The 27624-nt window shown below is 49.4% G+C and overlaps 1 long non-coding RNA gene across 1 annotated transcript; it reads right to left on the bottom strand.

Moving 5' to 3' along the window:
* Positions 1-27535, bottom strand: LOC147084787 (uncharacterized). The gene is made up of 2 exons (XR_015075815.1): positions 27282-27535; positions 1-359 (listed from the first exon to the last, which is right to left on the bottom strand). It is a non-coding gene; the product is annotated as an uncharacterized LOC147084787 (long non-coding RNA).
* Between the last annotated feature and the right edge of the window lie 89 nt (positions 27536-27624).

The following is a 27624-nucleotide window of genomic DNA, read 5'->3' as shown; positions in this document are numbered from 1 at the left end:
TGGTCATAAGCGTATTTAATTTTGGTCAGACAAAAATTGTTCAGACGGTATACAAAAAACATTCAAAATTCCGCTGATTAGCATTGAGTGGCGTGAAGGTTGAGCAATCGGACAGTCGAGCGACACGACGGTAGACCAATTGCCGCATCACGGGGGCAGGTTCATTGCGTTGTGTGGGCGGGCCATCCTAGAGTTGAGTGACATGACGATTGACCAATCCTACAGTTCAGTGACCTGATGGTTGACCATTCGTGCGTGTGTGGGCGGACCTAACCCTTCTGAGCTGAGGTGAGTGGCCGCCATCTTGATTCCTAACTCTTCATTTCTTTTTCCCACTTTCTGCGTCTTTATTTTCAAATCTACATTTCCAGCAAAAAAAAGTGCTTTTAAAACACAATTACATTGTTTTTAAAAAAAGTTAATTAATTGGTAAATATTTCTCTAACCTCATTCATTTTCCTACTTTTCACCGTTTTTGCAGGCCTCGAAGCCTCGGCCTCTGTTCCCCAGCCACGCCGAGCTAGGCATCTCCCGTCCCGCTCAACAAGCGGCCCGCGATCGCTACCATCTTTCTAAAGGCTGGCCGGGTGGGTCTGAGCCGAGCGTAGCCATAGCCGCCATCTTAGTAAAGGCGGGCAGGGCGGGAGTCAGCGTCGCGCGCCAACGTCGGCCCGGAGCGCGACCTGAGCTAAGGTGACTCCAGCCGGGCCTTACGCGCTAGGTCGCGCACCGGCCGCTCTGAGGCGCTGATCTGTGGTGGGGGAGGGAGAGTCCGGACGGGCCTCACGCGCTAGGTCGCGCACCGGCCGGCTCTGAGGCGCTGATCCGCGAGGGGGAGGGGAGGGAGAGTCCGGCCAGGCCTCACGTGCTAGGTCGCGCACCGGCCGGCTCTGAGGTGCTGATCCGCGGAGGGGGAGGGAGGGAGAGGGGGAGAGAGGGAGGGAGAGGAGAGACAGGGAGGGAGAGGAGAGGGAGAGACAGGGAGGGAGAGGAGAGGGAGAGACAGGGAGGGAGAGGAGAGGGGGCGGGAGAGGGAGAGGGGGAGAGGGGGAGGGAGGGGAGAGGGAGAGGGGGAGGGAGGAGAGGGAGAGGGAGAGGGAGAGGGAGGGGGAGGGAGAGGGGGAGGGAGAGTGAGGAGAGGGGCCAGGGAGGGAGAGGGGAGGGAGGGAGAGGGAGTAAAGCAGGGAGAGACATGGGGAGGGAGAGAGGGAGAGGGAGAGAGTGAGGGGGTGGGAAGAGGGAGGGAGAGCTCGCCTTCTTCCTTCCTTCCTTCGCAGGGGTCCAACGGGCCAGGCTTGAGGCGCTTCGTCCCCCCTCTCTCTCCAGGTTAATCCCGAACTAAATCCAGCATTCTCTCTCTCCCCTCTTTCCCCCCGTCTCTCTCTCTCTCTCTTCCCCCCCGTCTCTCTCTCGCTCTTCCCCCGTCTCTCTCTTCCACCCCGTCTCTCTTCCCCTGTCTCTCTTCTCCCCCAGTCTCTCTCTCTCTTCCCCCATCTCTCTTCTCCCCCATCTCTCTCTTCTCCCTCAGTCTCTCACTCTCACTCCCCCATCTCTCTCTCACTCCCCCATCTCTCTCTCTCACTCCCCCGTCTCTCTCTCTATTCCCCCAGTCTCCCTCTCTCCCGTCTCCCTCTCTCCCCGTCTCCCTCTCTCTTCCCCTGTCTCTCTCTTCTCCCCCCGTCTCTCTCTTCTCCCCCCAGTCTCTCTCTCTCTTCCCCCCCGTCTCTCTCTTCCCCCCATCTCCCTCTTCTCCCCCATCTCTCTCTTCTCCCTCGTCTCTCTCACTCTCACTCCCCGTCTCTCTCTCTCACTCCCCCGTCTCTCTCTCTCTCACTCCCCCGTCTCTCTCTCTCACTTCCCCGTCTCTCTCTCTCTCACTCCCCCGTCTCTCTCTCTTCACAGAGCGCGGGGAGAGTGAAGCCAGCAGGTGAGTGGCAGCATCTCTCTCTCTCTCTCTTCCCCGCGTGGCGCGCAGGCCCAGCCACAATCGGCGGTCTTGAAGCCGGCTCGAGCAGGGGGCCGGTGCTCGGGAGGGCGGGGGGGTGGGGCCGGTGCTCGGGAGGGCGGGGGCCGGTGCTCGGGAGGGGGGCCGGTGCTCGGGAGGGGGGGCGGTGCTCGGAGGGCAGGGAAGGGTTACCCCGGCAACCAGCCCCGGCCCTTTCTCACAGCCTCAAGCCGGCTCACGCCCGGTCCCGGGGCTTGGCTCCATTTGCGGCCGCGGGCCGGGGACTCGCCCTCTCTCTCATCCTTCCCTCTGTCTCTCTGTCTCCTTCCCTCTGTCTCTCTCTCCTCCCCACCTCCCCTCTACCCCCTTCGTCTCCCCCCTCCCCCTCCTCCCTCCCCTCTCCCTCCTCCCTCCTCCTCCCTCCCCCTCCTCCCCACTCTCCTCCTCCATCCTCCTCCCCCCTTTCTCTCTTCTCCCCTCTCTCCTCCCCCCCCCTCCCTCCCCCTCCTCCCCCCTCTCCCTCTCCCCCTCCCTCCCCCCCCTCTCCCTCCTCCCCCTCCCTCCTCCCCCTCCCTCTCCCCCCCTCCTGCTCCTCCTTCCCCTCTCCCACTCCCTCCTCCCCCTCTCCCGCTCCCTCCTCCCCCTCCCTCCTCCCCTCCTCCCCCTCCTCCCCCTTTCTCCCCCACCCCCTTTCCTCCCCCACCCCCCTTTCCTCCCACACCCACCCTTTCCCCCCCACACCCTCCCTGTCCCCCACACCCTCCCATTCCCCCCACACCCTCCCATTCCCCCACACCCTTTATCCTTTCTCTCTCTCCCTTCCCTCTCTCTTTCTCTCCTTCCTCTCTGTCTCTCCTTCCTCTCTGTCTCTCTCTCCTTCCCTCTCGCTCTCTCTCCTTCCTCTCGCTCTCTCTCCTTCCCTGCTGTGTCTCTGTCCTTCCCCCCTCTCTCTCTGTCCTTCCCACACAGACAGACAGGCACACTCATTTGTACATAGAAAAATTAATTTTTCTTTTTTCATAACAGAATGCCCCCAAGAAAACGTCAAACCTTGGACGCAACACTTCTGCTGCTTCCCGGAAAAAGGATCAGAGAGCTGCTGCAACTGAGGAGCAGAGACAGGCTCGCCTTCAGGCTAACCAGGACAGAAATGCTGCTGCTAGATCAGCTGAGACTTCTGCACAATCTGAGGGATGTATTACTGCTGACAGAGCAAGACATGCCCAAGCTGATCAGCTGAGACTTCCGAACAATCTGAGGGACGTCTTACAATTGACAGAGCAAGACATGCCCAACGCCAGAACCTCCGAGACTCCTCAGCAGATTCAGGCACGTCAAGCTTCTGATCGGGTGAGCCATTCACAAGCCAGAGCATCAGATACTCCTGACCAGACTCAGTCATGTCGCCAAGCCGACAGTAGACGCAGCGGCATTGCCACATCTGACATTTGGAATCATTGGGTCGGAGCAGCCTTCTCCTATACACCCACCATCAATTATGAAGCCGACCACACAGTCATCATTGGCAAGATGACCATCATTTGCCCTCACTGTGGCACTCTCAAGTGGAAGGAGGAAACTGATGGGATATGCTGCAATGGAGGAAAGGTTAAACTTGCAACACTAACAGCTCCACCTGAACACCTACACTCACTTCTGTTTGGCCGAACTGCAGCTTCAACACATTTCCTCACTCACATCAGAAAGTATAACAACTGCTTTTGCAATGACCTCTTTTGGTGCAAACAGAGTGCGTGAATCTGGATTTTGCCCAACTTTTAAAGTCATGGACCGGTGTACCATACAATTGGCTCCCTACTTCCTCTACCAAATGAAAGACCTCAGTTTCTGTAAATCTACTTCTTGGGTGATGAGGCAGAGCAAGCCAATCACCGCAGGGAAGCTGCTGTTCTCCCCGCACAACACCACATCAAAATGGATAATTGCTTGCGTTACAGCAGATGCTTCATCAGCAAAACCCATACATCCAGAGTTTCAAAACAGCCATGGAACAAACTACAAATCAAGACCTCAAAGTTGTTATCAAAGCTGACAAGACTCCTGCAGATGAACATGAGCGACGCTTCAATGCTCCGACCACCAATGAAGTAGCCATTGCATTGTGGGCCAAGAATTTGAACAACGGGACATTGTCCTTGCATATGAGAGGTGGTCCACTCCAAAGAATTTCTGAGCTTGACAGGTCATATGATCCTATGCAATACCCACTTCTGTTTGCCATGGGGAGATGGATGCGATGCATATAACAAGATCCCAAATGTTGACCCCAAAACTGGTGTGCCACCTACAGCCCAATCTCAAAACTGGTTTCTGCCATGGAATTCTATTAATACAGGCTAATGGAACGACAAGCTGCTTCAAACCACCTCTTCTCTCTGCAGGACTTTTCCACCAGTACCTCACTGACATGTATGCAAAAATTGAAGGAGAACGGCTTAATTGGTTCCGCAATAACCAAATCATTTGAGCGTCACAGACTATATACACTTACGAAATGCTGTGGCCAATGATGGCAACACTCAGGACATTGGACAAATGGTCATCTTACCATCCACCTTTATTGGAGGTCCAGGTACAATGCATGAGCACACACAAGATGCCATGACCTATGTCAGGCACTATGGCAGACCTGACCCCTTCATCACCATGACTTGCAATCCCCAATGGCAGGAGTTCCCACCCAAAGCTGGTACTGAAAGGCATGACCTCATAGCACGGGTCTTCAACCTCAAAGTTAAAAACCTGATCAAACTCCTGAGTGTGGGCAAACTATTTGGTGCACACCATTGCTACAGGTACAGCATTGAGTGGCAGAAGAGAGGACTTCCTCATGTTCATCTTTTACTCTGGCTTCAGGCAAAGATTCACCCCAATCAACTTGATTCTTTCATCTCTGCAGAGCTACCCAATAAGGACAAGGATCCAATCCTGTTTCATGTTGTTGTAAAAAATATGATTCATGGTCCTTGTGGCCGACACAACCCTTCTTCTCCCTGCATGAAAAACAATGCATGTACAAAAGGGTACCCAAAGCCACTGCGCGAACAAACTCAGCATAGCGATGATGGCTATCCTTCCTACAGGAGAAGGGGCAAAGAGAGTGGAGGTTTCACCACTCACTTTAAAATGCGAACTAGAAAATCTAGCGACTCAGCTCATCAACTGAGACAACACAGGAAGGAAAGACATTGGAAGTTGACAACCATTGGATTGTTCCTTACTGTCCACTCCTATCCAGGCTCTTCAAATGTCATTCAATGTGGAGTACTGCCACTCAGTTAAGTCTATCAAATATGTGTGCAAGTACATCCATAAGGGCAGTGACCAAGCTGTCTTTGATCTTGAAATGGCTGGACAACAGAATCAAAATGATGAGATCACCACACATTTGATGGACCACTACATCTGCAGCAATGAGGCAGCCTGATGAACTTTTGGATTTGACATCCACAAGCGTTACCCCACTATCACTAAATTAGATGTTCACTTGGAAAATGGACAAAGGGTTTTATTCCGACCAGGAGATGCCAGGCATTGTGCTGAGGAACCTCCAAAGACAAAACTTACAGCATTCTTTCAGTTGTGCCAAACAAATGACTTTGCCAAGACATTTTTGTATCATCAGGTGCCCAAGTACTACACCTGGCAGCCAAACAAGACATGGCGGGCTCGCCACCCTGGGACAGGTCAAAAGGAAGTTCCTGGTCATACAGAGGTGTACTCATCGGATGCATTTGGCAGAGTCTACACGGTCCATCCAAACAACACAGAGTGCTTTCACCTTCGTCTGCTCCTCCATGAGGTTGCTGGCCCAACATCATTTAATGACCTCAAGACTGTCAATGGCCATCTCTGTGACTCTTTTCAAGAAGCTTGCCACATGAGAGGCCTCATTGAGGGTGACACTCATTGGAATGCAATGATGACAGAAGCTGCTCTGTGTTACTCCGCCAATAGGCTACGAAAACTCTTTGCCATCATCATTGCCCTTTGCAGACCTTCCAACCCGATGCAAATGCGGCAAGATCACAAAGACAGCCTCACAGAAGACATCTTACGCCAACTCGGCAGAGCCAACCCCACAATGGTGCTCAACTGCACTGATGCGATGTACAATCAGGTGTTGATCCTTTTGGAGGACAAGACTTTGGCATTGGCTGGCAAGTCTCTGACTCAGTTGAACCTTCCGTCTCCCAATAGGAATGATTCTCCAGGTCTCAGCAGCGAGGTCCTCAGAGAAACCACCTACAATGTTGAGGAACTGACCTCCTTTGTCACCGTCACTGAGCCTAAATTGCTTCCAGACCAGGAACAGACTTACAGGTTGGTTCTCGGTAGGGTGGAAAATAACACTGCTGGCATTATCTTCCTCGATGCACATGGTGGAACAGGAAAGACATTCCTGATCAATCTTTTGCTGGCCATGGTTCGCTCTAAAGGATTCATTGCACTGGCTGTTGCCTCATCAGGAATCGCTGCAACTCTTCTGCAAGGAGGTCGCACTGCCCACTCAACCTTTGCTCTCCCTCTGGATCTGACAAGACAAGAACAGCTAGTGTGTAACATTAGCAAAGGAACTGGTGCTGCTGAGATGCTTCAAAAGTCTCGATTGATTGTGTGGGATGAGTGTACAATGACCCACAAGAGGTCACTTGAAGCAGTCAACAGAACTTTTCAAGTTCTGAGAGGCAACGATAGGCTGATGGGTGGCATCACCCTCTTGCTGGCAGGTGATTTCCACCAAATCCTGCCAGTTGTCCCAAGAGGAACACAAGCGGATGAACTCAATGCATGTCTCAAGGCATCCCATCTGTGGCCACATGTGCAAACAGTCCATTTGACAACAATTCCTCCAGACTTTGCCTGTCAAATAAAAACAGTTGATGAGTTGATCTCAAACGTGTATCCAAACCTCCTCAATCATTTCAAAAGATCACAACTGGCTGTGTGAACGGTCAATGCTTGCACCCAGGAATGATACTGTCAACGACATCAACATGCTGCTTCTTGAAAAACTCCCTGGCCAAGGGCAAATTTATAAAAGCGTTGATACTGTTTGTGACAGTGCTGATGGGGTAAACTACGCCACTGAGTTCCTCAACTCATTGCAGCCTTCAGGAACGCCTCCTCACAAACTGGAACTAAAGGAAGACGCCCCCATCATGCTCCTAAGAAACATATCTGCACCAAAGTTGTGCAATGGAACCAGACTGGCAGTCAAAAAGCTCATGCCAAATCTCATTGAGGCTACCATCATCTCAGGCTGCGCCAGAGGGGAGGATGTTCTCATTCCTCCAATTCCTGTGATACCAACTGACTTACCATTTCAATTCAGAAGGCAACAGTTTCCTGTGAGAATTTATTTTGCAATGTCAATCAACAAGGCACGGGGCAGACTTTGAAGGTTGCTGGCATCAACTTACTCACGCCCTGTTTTTCACATGGCCAGTTGTACGTGGCATGTTCAAGAGTTGGTGCATCAAGGAATCCGTTTATTTTAACACCCTCAGGAAAAACAGAAAATGTTGTCTATCAACGGGCTCTCCAATAAGGCAGACTGCTTTCACCTTCGTCTACTCCTCCATGAGGTTGCTGGCCCAACATCATTTAATTACCTCAAAACTCTCACTGACCATCTCTGTGCCTCCTTTATAAAAGCTTGCCGCAGCAGAGGACTCATAACACACTGTGCGTTGCTGGGTATAAACACTCCTGTATATATATTATTATTACATATTAACGCACCTCGGTTGGCTATGGAAGATTGTATTTTTAAATCATAACCATTGTTTGAGTTTTTTTAAGCGGAATGTGGTCCCCTCATTAAAAGGCTCACGATTTTTAAATCATAATCATTGTTTGACTCTTTCTTTAAGCGGAATGTGGTCCTCTCATTAAAAAGTTGAAGAATTTAATTGCTTTTTACAATAATTCACAATCATTATATGATCATGACACATTAATGTCAATGATAACATTGCAAAATTATAATTCTGCTTGCTATCTCCAAAATGACATAGAAGGAAAACTGTGAAACCTGGAGTACGTGGCTGCTGGCGATTCTCATTAACAAAAAACGAAGTTAAAGAACCACCTCCTGGGTGCTTAGGAAGAGTTCTCTCTCTCTCTCTCTCTCTCTCTCCTTCCTTCTCTCTCTCTCTCTCCTTCCCTCTCTCTCTTTCTCTCTCCTTCCCTCTCTCTCTCTCTCTTTCTCCTTACCCCTCTCTCTCTCTCTCTCTCTCCTTCCCCCTCTCTCTCTCTCTCTCCTTCCCCCTCTCTCTCTCTCCTTCCCCCTCCCTCTTTCACTCTCTCTCTCTCTCTCCCACACAGACGGACAGACAGACAAACTCATTTATATATATAAAAATTATTTGTACTTTTTTCATAACAACATGCCCTCAGAAAACCCTCGGTACCGCTGGGCACTCCAGCTAGTAAAAGATGTAATAGCAGAGCACTTGGAAAGCAGTGACAGGATGGGACAAAGTCAACATGGGTTTACAAAAGGTAAATCATGCTTGACTGATCTACTGGAATTTTTTGAGGATGTAACTGGTAAAATAGATAAGGGAGAACCAATTGATGTGGTCATAGAGTTATACAGCACAGAAAGAGGCCCTTCGGCCCATCGTGTCTGTGCCGTCCATCAAGCCCTGTCCAATCTAATCCCATTTTCCAGCATTTGGTCCATAGACAAAAACAAGTCAGCTGGGAAGGCAGAGCAAATATGTGAAGGCAAAAGGGAATATGGCAAGGCTGGAAGGCATTTATTTTAATGCAAGGAGTCTTGCAAATAAGGTGGATGAACTGAAGTTGTTGTTGAACACATGGGAGTACGATATTGTTGCTATCACGGAGACATGGTTGAGGGAGGGTCAGGACTGGCAGCTCAATATTCCGGGGTATAGAATCTTCAGGCGAGACAGAGGGGGGTGTAAAAGGGGAGGGGGTGTTGCAATATTAATTAAGGAGTCAATTACTGCTGTAAGGAGGGATGATATATTAGCGGGTTCCTCTAATGAGGCCATATGGGTAGAACTTAAAAACAAAAAGGGGGCAAGCACTTTGCTGGGAGTGTACTATAGGCCCCAAAACAGTCAGGGGGAGATCGAGGAACAGATATGTAGGCAAATCTCAGAGAAGTGCGAAAATAATAGGGTAATAATAGTGGGGGATTTCAATTTCCCCAATATTAATTGGGATAGTCAGAGTGTGAAAGGCTTAGAGGGTGCAGAATTCTTAAAGTGCATCCAGGAGAGCTTTTTGAGCCAACATGTAGAAAGTCCTACAAGAGAGGGGGCGGTACTGGACCTAATTCTAGGGAATATAGCCAGGCAAGTGGTGGAAGTGTCAGTAGGAGAGCATTTTGGCGACAGTGACCATAATTCGGTGAGATTTAAGGTGGTCATGGAAAAAGACAAAAACGGCCCGGAAATAAGGGTTCTAAATTGGGGGAAGGCCGATTTTAATATGATAAGGCAGGATCTGGCCAAAGTGGACTGGGAGCAGCTACTTATAGGAAAATCCACATCAAAGCAGTGGGAGACTTTCAGAAGGGAAATAGAGAGAGTACAACGCCAACATGTTCCCGTAAAGGTCAAGGGTGGGACCAACAAGCAAAGGGAACCTTGGATGACAAGGGATATACAAAAATGCATTAGGAAAAAAAGGGGGGCTTTTGGCAGTTACAAAAGACTAAAGACGGAGGAAGCCCTAGAGGAGTATAAAAAGCGCAGGGGCATACTTAAAAAAGAAATTAGGAGAGCGAGGAGGGGCCATGAAATAATACTGGCGAGCAAAATAAAGGAAAATCCTAAGATGTTTTATAAGTATATTAAGGGCAAGAGGATAACCAGGGAAAGGGTGGGGCCCATTAGGGACCAAAGTGGCAATCTGTGTGTAGAGCCAGATGATGTAGGTGGGGTTTTAAATGAATTTTTTGCATCTGTGTTCACTGTGGAGAAAGACGATGTAGACATAGAAATCGGGCAAGGGGACTGTGATATACTTGAACATATTAGCATCGAGAGGGAGGAGGTACTAGTGGTTTTAGCAGGCCAAAAAGTGGATAAATCCCCAGGCCCGGACGAGATGTATCTCAGGCTGCTGTGTGAGGCAAAGGAGGAGATTGCAGGGGCTCTGACACAAATTTTCAGAACCTCTCTGGCCACAGGGGATGTACCAGAGGACTGGAGAACAGCTAACGTAGTACCATTATTCAAGAAGGGTAGCAGGGATAAACCAGGGAATTACAGGCCAGTGAGCCTAACATCTGTGGTAGGGAAATTATTGGAAACAATTCTGAGGGACAAAATTAGTCTCCACTTGGAGAGGCAAGGATTAATCGGGGATAGTCAGCATGGCTTTGTCAAGGGTAAATCATGTCTGACCAATCTGATTGAATTTTTCAAGGGGGTGACTAGGTGTGTGGATGAGGGAAATGCTGTGGATGTGGTATACATGGACTTCAGTAAGGCTTTTGACAAAGTCCCACATAGGAGACTGGTCAAGAAGGTAAGAGCCCATGGGATCCAGGGTGCCTTGGCACATTGGATCCTAAACTGGCTGAGTGGCAGGAGGCAGAGGGTGATGGTCGAAGGTTGCTTTTGTGACTGGAAGCCTGTGTCCAGTGGGGTACCTCAGGGATCGGTGCTGGGTCCCTTGCTGTTTGTGATCTACATAAATGATTTGGATGAGAATGTAAAAGGTATGATCAGTAAGTTCGCAGATGACACGAAAATTGGTGGGGTGGTAAATTGCGAGGAGGAAAGCCTCAGGCTACAGGACGATATAAACGGGTTGGTCAGATGGGCGGAAAAGTGGCAAATGGAATTTAACCCTGAAAAGTGCGAGGTGATGCATTTTGGACGGACAAATAAGGCAAGGGAATACACAATGAGTGGTAGGACCCTAGGAAGTACAGAGGGTCAGAGGGACCTTGGTGTACATGTACATAGATCCCTGAAGGCAGCGGAACAGGTAGATAAGGTGGTTAAAAAGGCATATGGGATACTTGCCTTCATTAGCCGAGGCATAGAATATAAGAGCAGGGAGGTTATGATGGAGCTGTACAAAATGCTGGTAAGGCCACAGCTGGAGTACTGTGTGCAGTTCTGGTCGCCTCACTATAGGAAGGATGTGATTGCTTTGGAGAGGGTGCAGAGAAGATTCACCAGGATGTTACCTGGGATGGAGCGCCTCAGCTATGAAGAAAGACTAAACAGGCTGGGGTTATTTTCCTTGGAGCAAAGAAGGCTGAGGGGGGACCTGATTGAGGTGTACAAAATGATGAGGGGCATAGATAGGGTAGATAAAGAGGAACTTTTCCCCTTAGTAGGGTGGTCAATAACAAGGGTGCACAGATTCAAGGTAAGGGGCAGGAGGTTTAGAGGGGATTTGAGGAGGAACTTTTTCACCCAGAGGGTGGTTGGAGTCTGGAACTCACTGCCTGAAAGGGTGGTAGAGGCAGGAACCCTCACAACATTCAAGAAGCATTTGGATGCGCACCTGAAATGCCATTTGGTGTATTTGGACTTTCAGAAGGCTTTCGATAAGGTCCCGCATAAGAGATCAGCGTGCAAAATTAAGGCACATGGGATTGGGGTCAAGGTATTGCCTTGGATAGAGAACTGGTTGGCAGATAGAAAGCAGAGTTGGAATAAACCGGTCGTTTCCCGAGTGGCAGGCAGTGACTAGTGGGGTACCGCAAGGATCGGTCCTAGGACCACAGCTGTTCACAATGGCCCAGTAATTCCTGTCGGGGGCTTGCCGCGCGTGCAAGCCCCCGATGTGCACTTACCCGGCGCGCCGGCATCTGTAACCTGGCCCGCAGTGGATTTCCTGTAAGTGGCCCGGTTCTGATCTCGGCGCGCTGTGCTAACCTGACCCAGCAGCGTAGTTAGTGCGATGTGCCGGCTGGGATCAGGTGAGCACTGTTCAGCCAATCAGGGGAGGGGAAACTTCATTCATAAGTTTGATAGTAAAGACTGTCAAACTCATGAAAAGTACGGCACCCCAAAACACTACTTAAACTTTAAATAAAATGTTAAAAAGCGTCCCAATAATTAAATTAACTGTGAATAACTTTAAAAAACTATTTTAAACAATTAATCAAATTTTTGAAAAAAATAAATCTTTTAAAAATAGGGTCTAAAACTAAACTTACCTTACTGTAGATTCTTTAAAAATAATAAACCTGTGGAAAACAAAAATTCTAAATTGCACTAAAAGACCACTGACCTGTAAAACTAAGTACTTACGTGTGGTTTTTCAATGCGTAAAAACCGGAGCCCTTTACACACGCGCAAATCTGTAAAAATACAGGAAATCCAAGTCGCACGCGCTGCCCAATACCGCGCATGCGTTCAGCCTCTTAACCCCTTGGGTCAGAGGACAGGAAATGCCGGTTTTCAGCGCATGCGCTGTGCATGCTGAAAACCGGCAATTCCTCCTGGCACACGCGCGAGTACCCCGTCCGTACTCACGCGTTGTGACAGGAATTACTGGGCCAATATATATTAATGATCTGGACGAGGGAATTGAACGTAGTATCGCCAAATTTGCAGACAACACAAAGCTGGGGGGGAGGGTATGCTGTGAGGACGATGTCGTGAAACTCCAGTACGATTTGGACAGGTTGGGTGATTGGGCAGAAACATGGCAAATGCACTATAATTTGGATCAATGTGAGGTTATCCACTTTGGTGGCAAAAACAGGAAGGCAGATTATTATTTGAATGGCAATAGATTGGGAGAAGGGGAAGTGCAAAGAGACCTGGGTGTTCTTGTGCACTAGTCGCTGAAGGTCAGCATGCAGGTGCCGCAGGCGGTTAAGAAGGCAAACGGTATGTTGGCCTTCGTAGCAAGAGGGTTCGCGTACAGGAACAAGGATGTCTTGCTACAGTTGTACAGGGCCTTGCTGAGACCGCACCTTGAGTATTGTGTGCAGTTTTGGTCGAATTATCTGAGGAAGGATGTTCTTGCCATGGAAGAAGTGCAGCGAAGAGTCACCAGGCTGATACCTGGGATGGCAGGAATGACGTATGAGGAGAGATTGTGTCGATTGGACTTATACTCACTGGAGTTCAGAAGAATGAGAGGGGATCTCAGCGAAACCTGTAAAATTCTGTCAGGCCTGGACAGACTAGATGCAGGAAGGATGTTCCCGATGGCCGGGGAGTCCAGAACCAGGGGTCATAGTCTAAGGATAAGGGGTAAGCCATTTAGGACTGAGATGAGGAGGAATTTCTTCACCCAGAGAGTGGTGAACCTGTGGAATTCTCTGCCACAGAGGGCGGTGGAGGCCAGTTCATTAAATATATTCAAGAAGGAGTTGGATATATTTCTTAAGGCTAAAGGGATCAAGGGATATGGGGAGAAGGCAAGGACAGGGTACTGAATTTGGATGATCAGCCATGATCTCATTGAATGGTGGAGCAGGCTCGAGGGGCCGAATGGCCTTCTTCTGCTCCTCTCTTCTATGTTTCTATGTAACTCCAAGACCAATCGGAGCCTCCGGCCGCTGCCTGACCGCCAGCTAGCTCAGCCAATAAGAGCGCAGCTTGGGCCGACACAGACCAATCACAGCATGGCTCTCACCCACCCAACCCCCGCCTCCCAAGGACAAGCTGGTTCAACCAATCGCTGAGCACCGCTGCTGCGCTCTGACCAATCGTAGCAGAGTCGTGCGGTTAATCTCCCCCCTCCCCCGGCGTCAATGCGTAACTCCGCTGTGATGGACAGGCGAGTCGGGGTGCTGCTGGGCGCCGGATCCAATGAGTGAGCGGAGGTGGGACAGCGTTCTTAAAGCAAAGCCGCGCTCTGAATTATGGTTGTACAACTATAGTTCAGTGATGATCATTAAAGCTGGAACCGGACTGCGGAAAGTCAGAGGGTGAGAGACGAGAAACCCGGGGGAGAGGAAGGGGCAAAGAAATTGTGTAAGGGGAGAAGAAATAAAGAGTCAGAGGTTTAGCGAAGGAATTCCAGAGCTTCGGGGCTCGGCAGCTGAAGGCCCGGCCACCAATGATGGAGTGATTAAAATCGGGGATGCTCAACAGGCCATAATTGTGGGAACAGAGATATCTCGGGGAATTCTAGAGCTGGAAGAGCTTACAGAGATAGGGAGTGGTCCTCTTTTTGTTAGACCCAATTAACTGTAAATTAACTGTAAATTAACAGAAATTTTAAATAAACCATATCAAATTAAATTCTAACGACATTACCCGGGGTGACGCTGCACTCCAGTCCCTGCGGCACCCACCAGTCTCGGAAGGCCTCAAGTGTGCCGGCGGACACCGTGTGCTCCATCTCCAGGGCCACCCGGGCGCGAACATCGCCTCGGAAGAGGCAGGCAATCGGACCGGAGCCCCCCTCGACCACCCGCTGACTGGACCTGTTAATGGCCACTTTGGCCAAACCCAGGAGCAGTCCCACGAGGAGGTCCTCCGACCCGGCCACTCCCCTCCGCACCGGGTGACCGAAGATCAGGAGCGTTGGACTGAAGTGCATCCAAAAATCGAGGAGCAGCCTCTTTAAGTAATGGAACAGGGGCTGCAACCTCACATATTGAATATAAACATGGAACATGGACTCCTCTAGGCCGCAAATAAGGCAGGCGGCCTGGGAGTCCGTGATCCTACTTAACAATTTATTGCAGATAGGGAGTGGTGAGGCCATGGAGGGATTTGTAGACAAGGATGAGAATTTAAAATTCCAGGGTTCTGGACCGGGAGCCAATGTAGGTCAGTGAGCACAGGGGTGATGGGTGAACAGGACTTGGTGCAAGTTAGGGTATGGGGAGCACAGTTTTGCATGAGCTAAATTTTATAGAGGATGGAAAATGGTAGGCCGGCCTGGAGAGCATGGGAAGAGTCGAGTCTAGTGGTGCCAAATTCATGGATGAGGGCTTCAGCAATGTTTGAACTGAGGCAGGGTCGGAGATTGGTGGTGTTCAACACCTGAAAGTAGGCGGTCTTGGTGAGGAACGGATATTTTGTCGGAAGCTCATCTCAAGGTTGCGAACACTCTGGCTCAGCCTCACACAGTTGCCTGGGAAAGGAACGAAAATTGTGGTGGGGACCGAAGACAGTGACTTTGGTCTTCCCAATATATAGTTGGAGGAATTTTCTGCTCAACCAGTATTGGCTGTCGGACAAGCAGTATCACAAATCAGAGGAAGTAGACGTGGTCGAGTGAGGTGGTGGTGAGGTAGAGCTGGGTGTCGTCAGTGTAGATGGGGAACCTGAGGTTGTGTTTTCAGATGATGTTGCCGAGGGTCAGAATATAGCTGAGAAGTAGAAGGGGCCCAGGATAGATACTTGCGGGACACCTGAGGAAATGATGCAGGAGTGGGAAGAGAAGTCATTGCAGGTGATTCTCTGGCTAAGACAGGAGAGATAAAAATGGAACCGGGCAGGGCAGTCCCACCCAGCTGGACAACAGAGGAGATGAGTTGGAGAAGGTTGGTGTGGTTAACCATATCAAAGCACGCTGACAGGTCGAGCAGGATGAGGGGGGATAGTTTAACGTTTAATGATTGAAAACAATTATTTTAATTTTTCAAAACTTTTTACGCTGGTGAAAGCGGGCCTTATGCCTGCTTTTAACAGGCGTAAGAACTTCACAGGCATTCGCTGGGCAGAATTTGGGCAAATAGCTCAACCCTTCGGCCACAGATGCCCATTTCATGGGGATGCATTGGATCTGCAAGTTCCAGGTTTTCAAGCACGCGCTTCACACACCTGAACCTGGATCTTGTGCAGTCCTTACAGGCATGCACGCCCCTCATACCTACCCAATGAGGCCGCAAATTACACACCAATGTTTCATATGTATACTTCAAATGAGCATTTATATAATTTAAAACAGTAAGTATGAATAAAATGGCCTATCTATAACTCAACATTAGAAATATAAATCCAAGCTTCATGTATATAATCTAAGGCAGCCTGTGTACAATGTAACCGGGTCTACTTATCTCCCAACATAGCATATATCGGCAATGTTGTGTTGTCAGCTAAAATTATTAGGGTTTTATATATATATGTGTGCGTGTGTAATTTACTGCAAATTATCTATAAATTCAAATGGCAATTCTTAAATTTCAGAAAACAAGTCTAACTTTAAACAGTGGTTGAATAATTTAAAACCATGTATTAATTCAAACAATTTGTACCTATTTAAAGTAGATTTCTTGCAATCAAAAACAGCCACATTTACACATCATATCCAGCATTTAAACCAGCATGTGCCTATCATAAGAACATAAGAACATAACATAAGAACATAAGAAATAGGAGCAGGAGTAGGCCAATTGGCCCCTCGAGCCTGCTCCGCCATTCAATAAGATCATGGCTGATCTGATCCTAACCGCCAATCCACTATGACAGGACTATCTCCTGAATCTAACAGAATTAGACACACGAAACAGGAGCAGGATCAGGCTACACGGCCCCTGGGCCCGCTCCGCTACCCACAGGGCCATGACCGATCCGCACCTAAACTCATGTCCAAATTCCTGCCCGCTCCCCGTAACCCTTAATTCCCTTTTCTTCTAGGAAACTGTCTATTTCTGTTTTAAATTTATGTAATGATGTAGCTTCGACAGCTTTTTGGGGCAGCATGTTCAAGGGCACGAGACACTGACCTGTTAAATGGGAACAGGAGAGAACGGATGACTTTTAAATGTGGATTCAATCTTCACTCCGTCCAATTACACCCCGCTCTTTCACCCAGCTCAGTTGGTCGCTCTCCCGCCTCTGAGTCACGAGGTCATGGATTTGAGCCCCACTCGAGACTTGAGCCCCCTAATCCAGGCCGATACTCCCCTGTGTCAGTACTGAGGGAGTGTTGCACTGTCGGAGGTGCCGTCTTTGGGATGAGACGTTAAACCCGAGGCCCCCGTCTGCCCCCTCAGGTGGAGGTAAAAGATCCCACGGCAACTTTCAGAAGAAGAGTAGAGGAGTTCTCCCTGGTGCCCTGGGCTGATATTTATCCCTCAACCAACATCTAAAACAGATGCTGTTCTGACGAAGGGTCATCGACCTGAAAGGTTAACTCTGTTTCTCTCTCCACAGATGCTGCCTGACCTGCTGAGTATTTCCAGCATTTTCTGTTTTTATTTCAGGTTTCCAGCATCTGCAGTATTTGGCTTTTCTATAACAGATTATCTGTTCATTCATCTCATTTCTGGTTGTGGGAGCTTGCTGTGCACAAATTGGCTGTCGTGTTTCCTACTTTACAACAATAACTAAACTTCAAAGGAGCTTCATTGGCTGCAAAGCGCTTTGGCATTTCCTGGGGTCGTGAAAGGCGCTACATAAATGCAAGTTCTTCCTTTCTTTCACCTGAGGACTACATGTGAACTTTCCTCCAAACTTGTTCAAGAGCTCTTACAGAAATCTCTTAGGATTCACTCTGCTTCATATCCTTGGCATCTCAGAGAGGCAATCGCAGTCTTCAGTCCGTCTTCCATCTCCTCATCCAGCAGAGAGAACTGGCCTTCGACTGAACTTTGCTCACACAAGCTGACTCTACAGTTATAACACCGTCAATCCTGGGACTGGACACATTGTCAAGGAAACTTTCTTGTTGGTCACCTTCTGAGTCCAGGTGTTAGCGTGTTTGGTGGATACTACACACTGAACTGGTTACATTTACATAATAATGTTATGTGACACCTTTATAAATCACTGGGTTAGGCCTCAGCTGGAGAATTGTCTCCACTTCTTGGGCACCACACCTCAGGAAGGATGTCAAGGCCTGGGAGAGGGTGCAGAGGAGATTGATCAGAATGGTACCAGGTATGAGGGACTTCAGTTATGTGGAGAGCCTGGAGAAGCTGGGATTGTTCACCTTAGAGCAGAGCAGGTGAAGTGGAGATTTAATAGGGGTGTATATAATTACAAGGGGTTTTGATGGAATAAATGAGGAGAAACTGTTTCCACTGGCAGGAGCGTCGGTTACCAGAGGACACAGATTTAAGATAATTGGCAAAAGAACCAGAGGGAAGATGATGAGAATTTTTTTTTACACAGTGAGTTATGATCTGGAATTCACTGCTTGAAAGGGCAGAGGAAGTAGGTTCAATAGGAATGTATAAAAGGGAATTGGATAAATACTTGAAAGGGGGAAATTTAGAGAAATAGCAGGGGAGTGGGACTAATTGGCAAACTCTTTCAAAGAGCCGGCACAGGCACGATGGGCCGAATAGCCTCCTCCTCTGCTGTATCATTCTGGGAATATTGAGGTGTAATACTCTCTGCTACCAGGAGGTGGCACCATTGTCTAAAACATCCCCACTCCCCCTAGAGGCCTGTTGGTGAAATGCAGCCAGCATTGACCCTCCCCATTTAACAGTAACTCTGGTAACATTAGTGATTAATTTACATTGATCTCTCCTTCCTTTCTCCCCCCTCACCCTCCGCAGGTACAGACTGTCGCTGAGGTCGGGATCCACAGACCTGAGCTGCATCACTGGAAAATCACCCCAAGGGTCTGATCTCCTGTGTCAGCCCAGACACTCAGTGTCAGCACCTACCAGCAGGGGGCACTGCTGACCAGGGGAGATAGAAAGAGACAGAGAGGGAGCGAGAGTGAGGGAGAGAGAGTGAGGGAGAGAGAAACAAAGGGGCAGAAACGGGGCAGAGAGAAAGACAGAGAGATAGAGAGAGAATGAGTGAATGATGGAGAGAGATAAACAGAAGAAAGACAGGAAATGAATGATACAGAGGAAAATATAGACAGAGCGGGAGACAGAGAGAAAGATCGAGAGAGGGAGACAGAGAGAGACAGTGAGATAGAAACCGAGAGCAAGTGAGAGAGAGACAGAGAGAAGGGGAGGGACAGAGAAACAGAGAGAAAATCAGAGAGCAGAGAGAGAACATTCTAGTTTTAGGATTAGTAGTTTCGTTTTTTTTTTAATATTCTACTGTTTAACCGACCTGTATGGCTTATGAGGGTAGCCGCTGTTTTACGAGCTCGTCCACAACTTTCCACTTTATTTATTATTTTGTTATTATTAAACAATTTTGTAAGTACTGTTTCTTCACTTATCCGCTACGACCGTCAATCACTTCTGGACATAAGATCGTCCGGAGATATAGGACCTACCCCCGATTTTTCGAACTGGGATTCTGCTGCTACTACCATCTACCCTCCCACCTGCTTACCTGACTTCAATCCTGTGATCAGGAAGCGACGACGGCGCAAGCGGGGCAGACGAGCAGGTACATTAGTGAAGCTGAGTTGACGTGAACACCACCCCCCCCCTTCCGAGTATTCTCCTGGCGAATGTGCAGTCACTGGACAATAAACTGGATGAACTCAGAGGGAGGCTCACCTTCCAGCGAGACATTAAGAACTGCAACGTCTTGAATTTTACTGAGACTTGGCTTGATCCATCGACACCAGCTTCGGCCATTCAACCAGAGGGATTCAACATTCACCGGCTAGACCAAACAAAGGACTCGGGGAAAAATAGAGGGGGTGGAGTATGCTTTATGATCAACAATTCTTGGTGTTCCGACGTGGAACTACTTACATCTTCTTGTTCACCCGATCTTGAACACCTGATGATCAAATGCCGACCCTTCTACCTCCCGAGAGAGTTCTCATCCGTGATCATTACAGCGGCGTATATTCCACCACAGGCCGACGCAAATAGGGCACTAAACGAGCTGTATGGGATCATTAGCAGGCTTAAAACTTCCCATCCAGAGGCTGCATTCATCGTGGCTGGTGATTTCAACAAAGCCAATCTGAAGAAAGTACTGCCTAAATACCATCAGCATATCACCTGCCCAACACGAGCCAAGAACACACTAGATCACGTTTACACTCCATTCCGGGATGGATACAAGGCCCTCCCCCGCCCTCCCTTCGGCAAATCAGATCATGACTCCATCCTGCTGCTACCCAGCTATAGGCAGAAACTGAAACAGGAAAAGCCTGTGATGAGATCTCTACAACGCTGGTCGGATCAATCAGACGCTATGTTACAAGACTGTTTTGATTCCACTGACTGGGATATGTTTCGGAATGCCTCGGACAATGACATCAACACATATACAGATTCAGTCATTAGTTTCATAAACAAGTGCATAGACGACATTGTTCCGAGGATTGTTGTACGAACATTTCCCAACCAGAAACCATGGGTAAATGGCAATATCCGTGCTATGCTAAAAGCACGGTCCATCGCATTCAACTCTGGGGACATGGATGAGTACAAGAAATCAAGGTACGACCTCAGAAAAACCATCAAAAATGCAAAAAGACAATACACGGACAAAGTGGAGTCACACTATCATAGCTCAGATTCGCGAAGGATGTGGAGTGGACTACAATCTATTACAGACTACAAAGGGAAACCCAACTGTGTCATGCCCAGCAATGCCTCTCTCCCGGATGAGCTTAACACTTTTTACACCCGGTTTGAGGCCAACAACAACTGGTCTGTTACAAGGGCGCCCGCGGCTCAGGACGACCGGGTCTTCTCAATCTCCGTGGCTGACGTGAGCAAGACCTTTAAGAGAGTGAACACCCACAAAGCACCCGGTCCAGATGGAATCCCTGGGCGTGTCCTTAGAGCATGCGCTGACCAGCTGGCAGCCGTGTTTACGGATATATTCAACCATTCACTGTACCAGTCTGTAGTCCCCACCCGCTTCAAGATGACTTCGGTTATTCCAGTCCCCAAAAAAACAAAAGTAACCTGTTTAAACGATTCCGCCCCATAGCACTCACTTCTGTCATCATGAAGTGCTTTGGAGAGGCTGGTCAAAACCCACATCAACTCATTACTACCTGACACACTGGACCCACTCCAATTTGCCTACCGCCCAAACAGATCTAGGGATGATGCCATCGCCACTGTACTGCACACTGCCTTATCACACCTGGATAAGAGGAACACCTATGTGAGAATGTTGTTCATTGATTATAGTTCAGCATTCAATACCATTATCCCCTCCAAGCTTGTCAACAAGCTCAGTGAGCTAGGACTTAACACCTCCCTATGCAACTGGATCCTGGACTTCCTGACGGGAAGATCCCAGGTGGTGAAAATAGGCAGAAACACCTCCTCCACACTGATCCTGAACACGGGAGCTCCCCAGGGTTGTGTGCTCAGCCCCCTTCTGTACTCCCTGTTTACTCACGACTGCGTGGCCACGCACAACTCCAACTCCATCATCAAGTTTGCTGATGACACTACCGTTTTAGGCCTGATCACAGATGGCGACGAGACAGGCTACAGGGAGGAGGTAAGAGCCCTAGGAGAATGGTGCAAGTACAACAACCTCTCTCTCAACATCAGCAAAACAAAGGAGATGATCGTGGATTACAGGAAGCGGCAGGGGGAGGGACACACCCCAATCTACATCGAAGGGGCTGAGGTGGAGAGGGTCAGCAGCTTCAAATTCCTGGGTGTATTCATTACGGAGGACTTAACGTGGTCCCATCACATCGACGTTGTAACCAAGAAGGCATGCCAACGCCTGTTCTTCCTCAGGAGACTGAAGAAATTTGGAATGGCCCCCGAGATTCTCACCAACTTCTACTGGTGCACCATCGAGAGTATCCTGTCCGGCTGCATCACTACCTGGTATGGCAACTGCACCGCCACAGACCGCAAGGCTCTACAGATGGTAGTGAAAGCTGCACAACACACTATAGGAATTAAACTACCTGCTGTGCAGGATATCTACCCCGAGAGGTGCCGGGGGAAGGCCCTGAGAATCATTAAAGACACGAGTCACCCCAGCCACAACCTCTTCGCCCTGCTCCCGTCCGGTAAGAGATACCGAAGCATACGGTCTCGTACCAGCAGGTTTCGAAACAGCTTCTACACCCAGGCCATAAGACTCATGAACGATTAATTTATTATTATTTATTACTGTTGTTTTATTTATTACTAGCTGGGGAGCCCCGCGTTGCGAGGGCAATTTTGGGGCGCTTGGTCTCCCTGCCCCTGTGTGTCCCCCCTCTCCCTGTCATGTCCTCTCCCTGTCCTATCCCTCCCTCCCCTCCCCTCCTCTCCCTCCCCTCCCCTCCTCTCCTCTCCCTCCCTCCCTCCACTCCCCTGTCTCCCTCCCCCCACCCCCTCCCCTCCCCCACTCCACTCCCCTCTGTCCCTCTCTCCGGCCCCTCCCCCTGCCTAGCGCCTGAGGTCCGGTGCCGTTGCGATAGCGGCCGTGCGGGGCCTAGCGCTTAAGGCGCGGTCGGGTTCTGAGGCCGGGACGGACTGGAGCTGAGGTCCCCTGCGTATCGCGTGGCTGATGGACGGCCGCTGCGGGCGGGCGGCGCATGCGCGGTCAGTGCGGGCGGCGCATGCGCGGTCAGTGCGGGCGGCGCGAGGCGGCCCGTGGGGAGCAGGCAAGGGTGGCTTGGCGGCCGTTAGCGAGGGGGAAACTTCGGGCGGCCCGCCCGCGCTCCGTTCGCGACACCGTGAAACCTGAGACGGGGAAGTAGAGAGAGACAGAGAGGGAAGAGGAGAAGGAGAGAGAGGGAAGAGGAGAGAGGGAAGAGGAGAAGGAGAGAGAGGGAAGAGGAGAAGGAGAGAGAGAGAGAGGGAAGAAAGAGAGAGAGAGAGAGAGAGAGAAATTTTTTGAGCTTCAGGCCCCGAGTCCCCCCTGCGCGAGGGTGAGGAGGAGGGGGGGGGGTTGCTAAACACAATATAAAACTCAAATAAATTGTTAATTAATTCCCTAACACATAATTCAAATATTTACCTTACTTCCCTAACACACTGAAAGTGTGGGGAAAAAATCGTGAAAAATCAAGATGGCGGCCACTCACCTCAGTTCAGAAGGATAAGGCCCGCCCACACACGCACCGATTGGTCGACCGGTCAGGTCACCGAAGCGTAGGATTGGTCAATCGTCGAGTCACTCGACACTCAACTGTAGGAAGGAACCCGCCGTCCGATTGGTCGACCTCGACGTCACACGGTCGCTAATGAGATGCTAATGAGCGGAAGGCTGAACGTTTTTTGGATACCGTGGGCGCAGTTTCTGTCCGGCCGAAACGTAAATACGCCTATGACCGGTCCGGAATCGCAAGCTTTCTTTTGAGGCGACGCGCGCGTCGGTACGCTCTGTAACTTTCAAACGTATAGAGAACAGACAGACAGACATCGGGACAGACAGAAGAGCTCTTTTATATATATAGATTACTGTCTTTCTATTAGTATTTCTATCAGTATTTTTATCATTGTTATGCCATATTTATTCCAATGTTGGGAGGACTCGTAAAAATCAACATTTCATTGTGCAGTACACATGTCTGCTGCATATACGACAAATAAAATTGCATTGAATTGAAAATTGAAAATAGGAAAGACAGGAGAAGACTGAGAGAGAGAGAGACAGAGAGAGATACAGCAGGAAAGACACAGTGGAAGAAAGAGAGAGAGCCAGAGATAGTGAGAAAAAATAGAGACAGAGATAGAGAGACAGCGAGAAAGAGACAGAGAAAGAGAGAGAGAGACAGGGAGATACAGAGACAAGAGGGAGAGAAAGAGAGACAACATGGAAGGACAGAGGGATAGAGAGAGGGAAAAAGAGAGACAAGAGGGAGAGGCACAAAGAGAGACACAAAGAGAGACACAGAAAGGAAGAGAAACAGATATAGAGCAGAGAAAGAGAGAGAGGCAGAGATAGAGACGAGGCAGCGAGAGAGACAGAGAAAGTGAGAGAGTGAAGAAGACAGACAAAGATGATAGAGAGAGACAGAGTGTGAGGGACCAAAACATAGAGACAGAAAGAGATAGTGGGGGATAGAGGGAAAGAAACAGGGAGAGTGACATAGAAAAACAGAGACAGAGAGAGAGAGAGACTGAGAGTGAAAGAGAGAGGAAGAGAACAAGATGAGTGACAGGAACAGAGGAAGAGAGATAAATAGATAGACAGAGTGAATAAAAACAGAGAATGCTTGTAATACTCAGCAGGTCGGGCAGCACCTGTGGAGAGAGAAACAGAGTTAAAGTTTCAGGTTGTTGACCTTTCATCAGAGCAGGTAAAAGTTAGAGTTGTAACAAGTTTTAAACAAATACAGAGGCAGGGAAAGTGGGTACAGAGGCAGAGAAAGTGGGTACAAAGGCAGGGAAAGTGGGCACAGAGGCAGGGAAAGTGGGTACAGAGGCAGGGAAAGGGGGTACAGAGGTAGGGAAAGTGGGTACAGAGGTAGGGAAAGTGGGTACAGAGGTAGGGAAAGTGGGTACAGAGGCAGGGAAAGGGGGTACAGAGGCAGGGAAAGTGGGTACAGAGGTAGGGAAAGTGGGTACAGAGGCAGGGAAAGTGGGTACAGAGGCAGGGAAAGTGGGTACAGAGGCAGGGAAAGGGGGTACAGAGGCAGGGAAAGGGGGTACAGAGGCAGGGAAAGTGGGTACAGAGGCAGGGAAAGTGGGTACAGAGGCAGGGAAAGTGGGTACAGAGGTAGGGAAAGTGGGTACAGAGGTAGGGAAAGGGGGTACAGAGGCAGGGAAAGGGGGTACAGAGGTAGGGAAAGTGGGTACAGAGGCAGGGAAAGGGGGTACAGAGGCAGGGAAAGGGGGTACAGAGGCAATGAAAGTGGGTACAGAGGTAGGGAAAGTGGGTACAGAGGCAGGGAAAGGGGGTACAGAGGTAGGGAAAGTGGGTACAAAGGTAGGGAAAGGGGGTACAGAGGTAGGGAAAGTGGGTACAGAGGTAGGGAAAGTGGGTACAGAGGTAGGGAAAGTGGGTACAGAGGTAGGGAAAGTGGGTACAGAGGTAGGGAAAGTGGGTACAGAGGTAGGGAAAGGGGGTACAGAGGTAGGGAAAGGGGGTAGAGGAGGAAAGAACAAAAGGGAAGGTCTGTGATAGTGTGGAAGACAGGAGAGATTAAATGACAGAAGGGATGATGGTGCAAAGCACAAGGGGATGGCAGTGGGACAAGTAAAGAAACCAAAGATGGGTCTAGAGGAGGTGTAAATGGCAATAGCAGAATCATTAACAACAGTGACTGTCCGAAAAAATGGTGGCAGAGGATATGATCAGAAATTGTTGAACTCGATGCTGAGTCCAGATGGCCGTAACGTGCCTAATCAAAAGATAAGGTGCTGTTCCTCGAGCTTACATCGCGCTTCATTGGAACAATGCAGGAAGCCGAGGATGGAGAGGTCAGAGTGGGAGTGTAGTGGAGAATTAAAGTGACAGGCGACCGGCAGCTCAGGGTCACGCTTGCGGACTGAACGGAGGTGTTCTGCAAAGCGGTCACCCAACCTGTGTTTGGTCTCCACAATGTAGAGGAGACCACATCCTGAGCAGTGAATACAGTACACTAAATTGAAAGAAGTACAAGTAAATCGCTGTTTCACCTGGAAGAGTGGGAATAAATGGGTTATTTTCAGATTAGCAGGCTGTAACTAGTGGGGTGCTGCAAGGATCACTGCTTGGGACTCAACTATTTACAATCTATATCAATGAATTAGATGAGGGGACCGAGTGTTATGTGTTTAAGTTTGCTTATGACACAAAGCCAGGTGGGAAAGTAAGCTGTGAGGAGGACACAAGGAGGCTGTAAAGAACATAAGGGCATAAGAAATAGGAGCAGTAGTCGGCCATTTGACCCTTCGAGCCTGCTCCGCCATTCAATAAGATTATAGCTGATCTTCTCCCTCATCTCCACTTTCCTGCACTATCCCCATATCCCTAGATTCCCTTAATATTCAAAAATCTATCGATCACTGTCTCAACAACTGAGCCTCCACAGCCCTCTGGGGTAGCGAATTCCAAAGATTCGCCACCCTCTGAGTGAAGAAATTTCTCATCTCAATCCTAAATAACCGACCCCTTATTCTGAGACTGTGACCCCTGGTTCTGGACTCCCCAGCCAGGGGAAACATCCTCCCTGCATCTACCCTGTCAAGCCCTGTAAGAATTGTGTATGTTTCAATGAGATCACCTCTCATTCTCATCACAACCATCTGCAGCTGCTTCATCAATGACCTTCCCTCCAACATAAGGTCAGAAATGGGGATGTTCGCTGAAGACTGCACAGTGTTCAGCGCCATTCACAACTCCTCAGATAATGAGGCAGTCCATGCCCGCATGTAACAAGACCTACTCCTGCTCCTACTTCTTATGTTCTTATGACCTGTTCGACATTCAGGCTTGGGCTGATAAGTGGCAGGCAACATTCGCGCCACAGAAATGCCAGGCACTCCAACAAGCGAGAGTCTGACCACCTCCCCATGACATTCAATGGCATTACCATCGCCGAACCCCCCACTATCAAAATCCTGGGGGTCACCATTAACCAGAAACTTAACTAGACCAGCCACATAAATACTGTGGCAACAAGAGCAGGTCAGAGGCTGGGTATTCTGCGGTGTGTCTCATCTCCTGACTCCCTAATTTCTTTCCACCATCTACAAGGCACAAGTCAGGAGTGTGACGGAATACTCTCCACTTGCCTGGAGGAGTGCAGCTCCAACAACACTCAAGAAGCTCGACACCATCCAGGACACAGCAGCCCGCTTGATTGGCACCCCATCCACCACCTTAAACATTCACTTCCTCCACCACCGGCGCACCGTGGCTGCAGTGTGTACCATCTACAAGGTGCACTGCAGCAACTCGTCAAGGCTTCTTCGGCAGCACCTTCCAAACCCGCAACCTCTTCCACCTAGGACAAGGGCAGCAGACGCATGGGAACACCACCACCTCCAAGTTCCCCTCCAAGTCACACACCATCCTGACTTGGAAGAATATCATCGATCCTTCATCGTCACTGGGTCAAAATCCTGAAACTCCCTCCCCAACAGCACTGTGGGAGAACCTTCACCACACGGACTGCAGCGTTTCAAGAATTCGGCTCACCACCACCTTCTCAAGGGCAACTAGGGATGGGCAATAAATGCTGGCCTTGCCAGCGATGCCCAGATCCCATAACACAAATTTTTAAAAAATGATTCTAAACTCTAGAGAATACAGGCCTAGTCTACTCAATCTCTCCTCATAGGGCAACCCCCATCCCAGGAACCAGTCTGGTGAACTTTCGTTGTACTCTATGGTAAGTATATCCTTCCTTAGGTAAGGAGACCAAAACTGTACACAATACCGCAGGTGTGGTCTCACCAGGGCCCTATATAATTGCAGTAAGACATCTTTACTCTTATACTCAAATCCTCTTGTAATAAAGGCCAATACACCATTTCATTTCCTAATTGCTTGCTGTACCTGCATGTTAACTTTTAGTGATTCGTGTACAAGAAGACCCAGGTCCCTCTGAACACCAACATTTCCCAATCTCTCACCATATAAAAAATACTCTGCTTTTCTATTTTTCTTACCAAAGTGGATAACTTCACATTTCACCACGTTATATTCCGGGCCCCTCACTGACGATCAAACCCGCAGCTTCTGCCCCGCAGGACAGACACGTCACAACCAACGGGACAATGGTTACTGACGTCACACAGCCCGGGTTGTCGACGTCACACAGGCAGCGTTGCCGGTTTGCCAACGTCACACAGCCGCCCTTTCCGATTTACATGAGGTCACTGGCGCTGAGGTGGTTTATCGGCCGCGCGGATGCAAATCGATCGCCACGCTATCACGACCGGCCCCGCCTCCGTCTGAGAATGTGGGCGGCGCGCGTGCAGCTGTGCCGGGCCCCGATTGGTGGGTGCGCTG

The sequence above is a fragment of the Somniosus microcephalus genome, unplaced genomic scaffold (genome assembly GCF_052327205.1).
Source record: "Somniosus microcephalus isolate GS21.2 unplaced genomic scaffold, FLI_Smic_1.0 unresolved_chr9, whole genome shotgun sequence".
Taxonomy (NCBI): Eukaryota; Metazoa; Chordata; class Chondrichthyes; order Squaliformes; family Somniosidae; genus Somniosus; species Somniosus microcephalus.
Note: the sequence above shows the minus strand (reverse complement) of the source record. Positions and strands in the feature narration are given on the sequence as shown.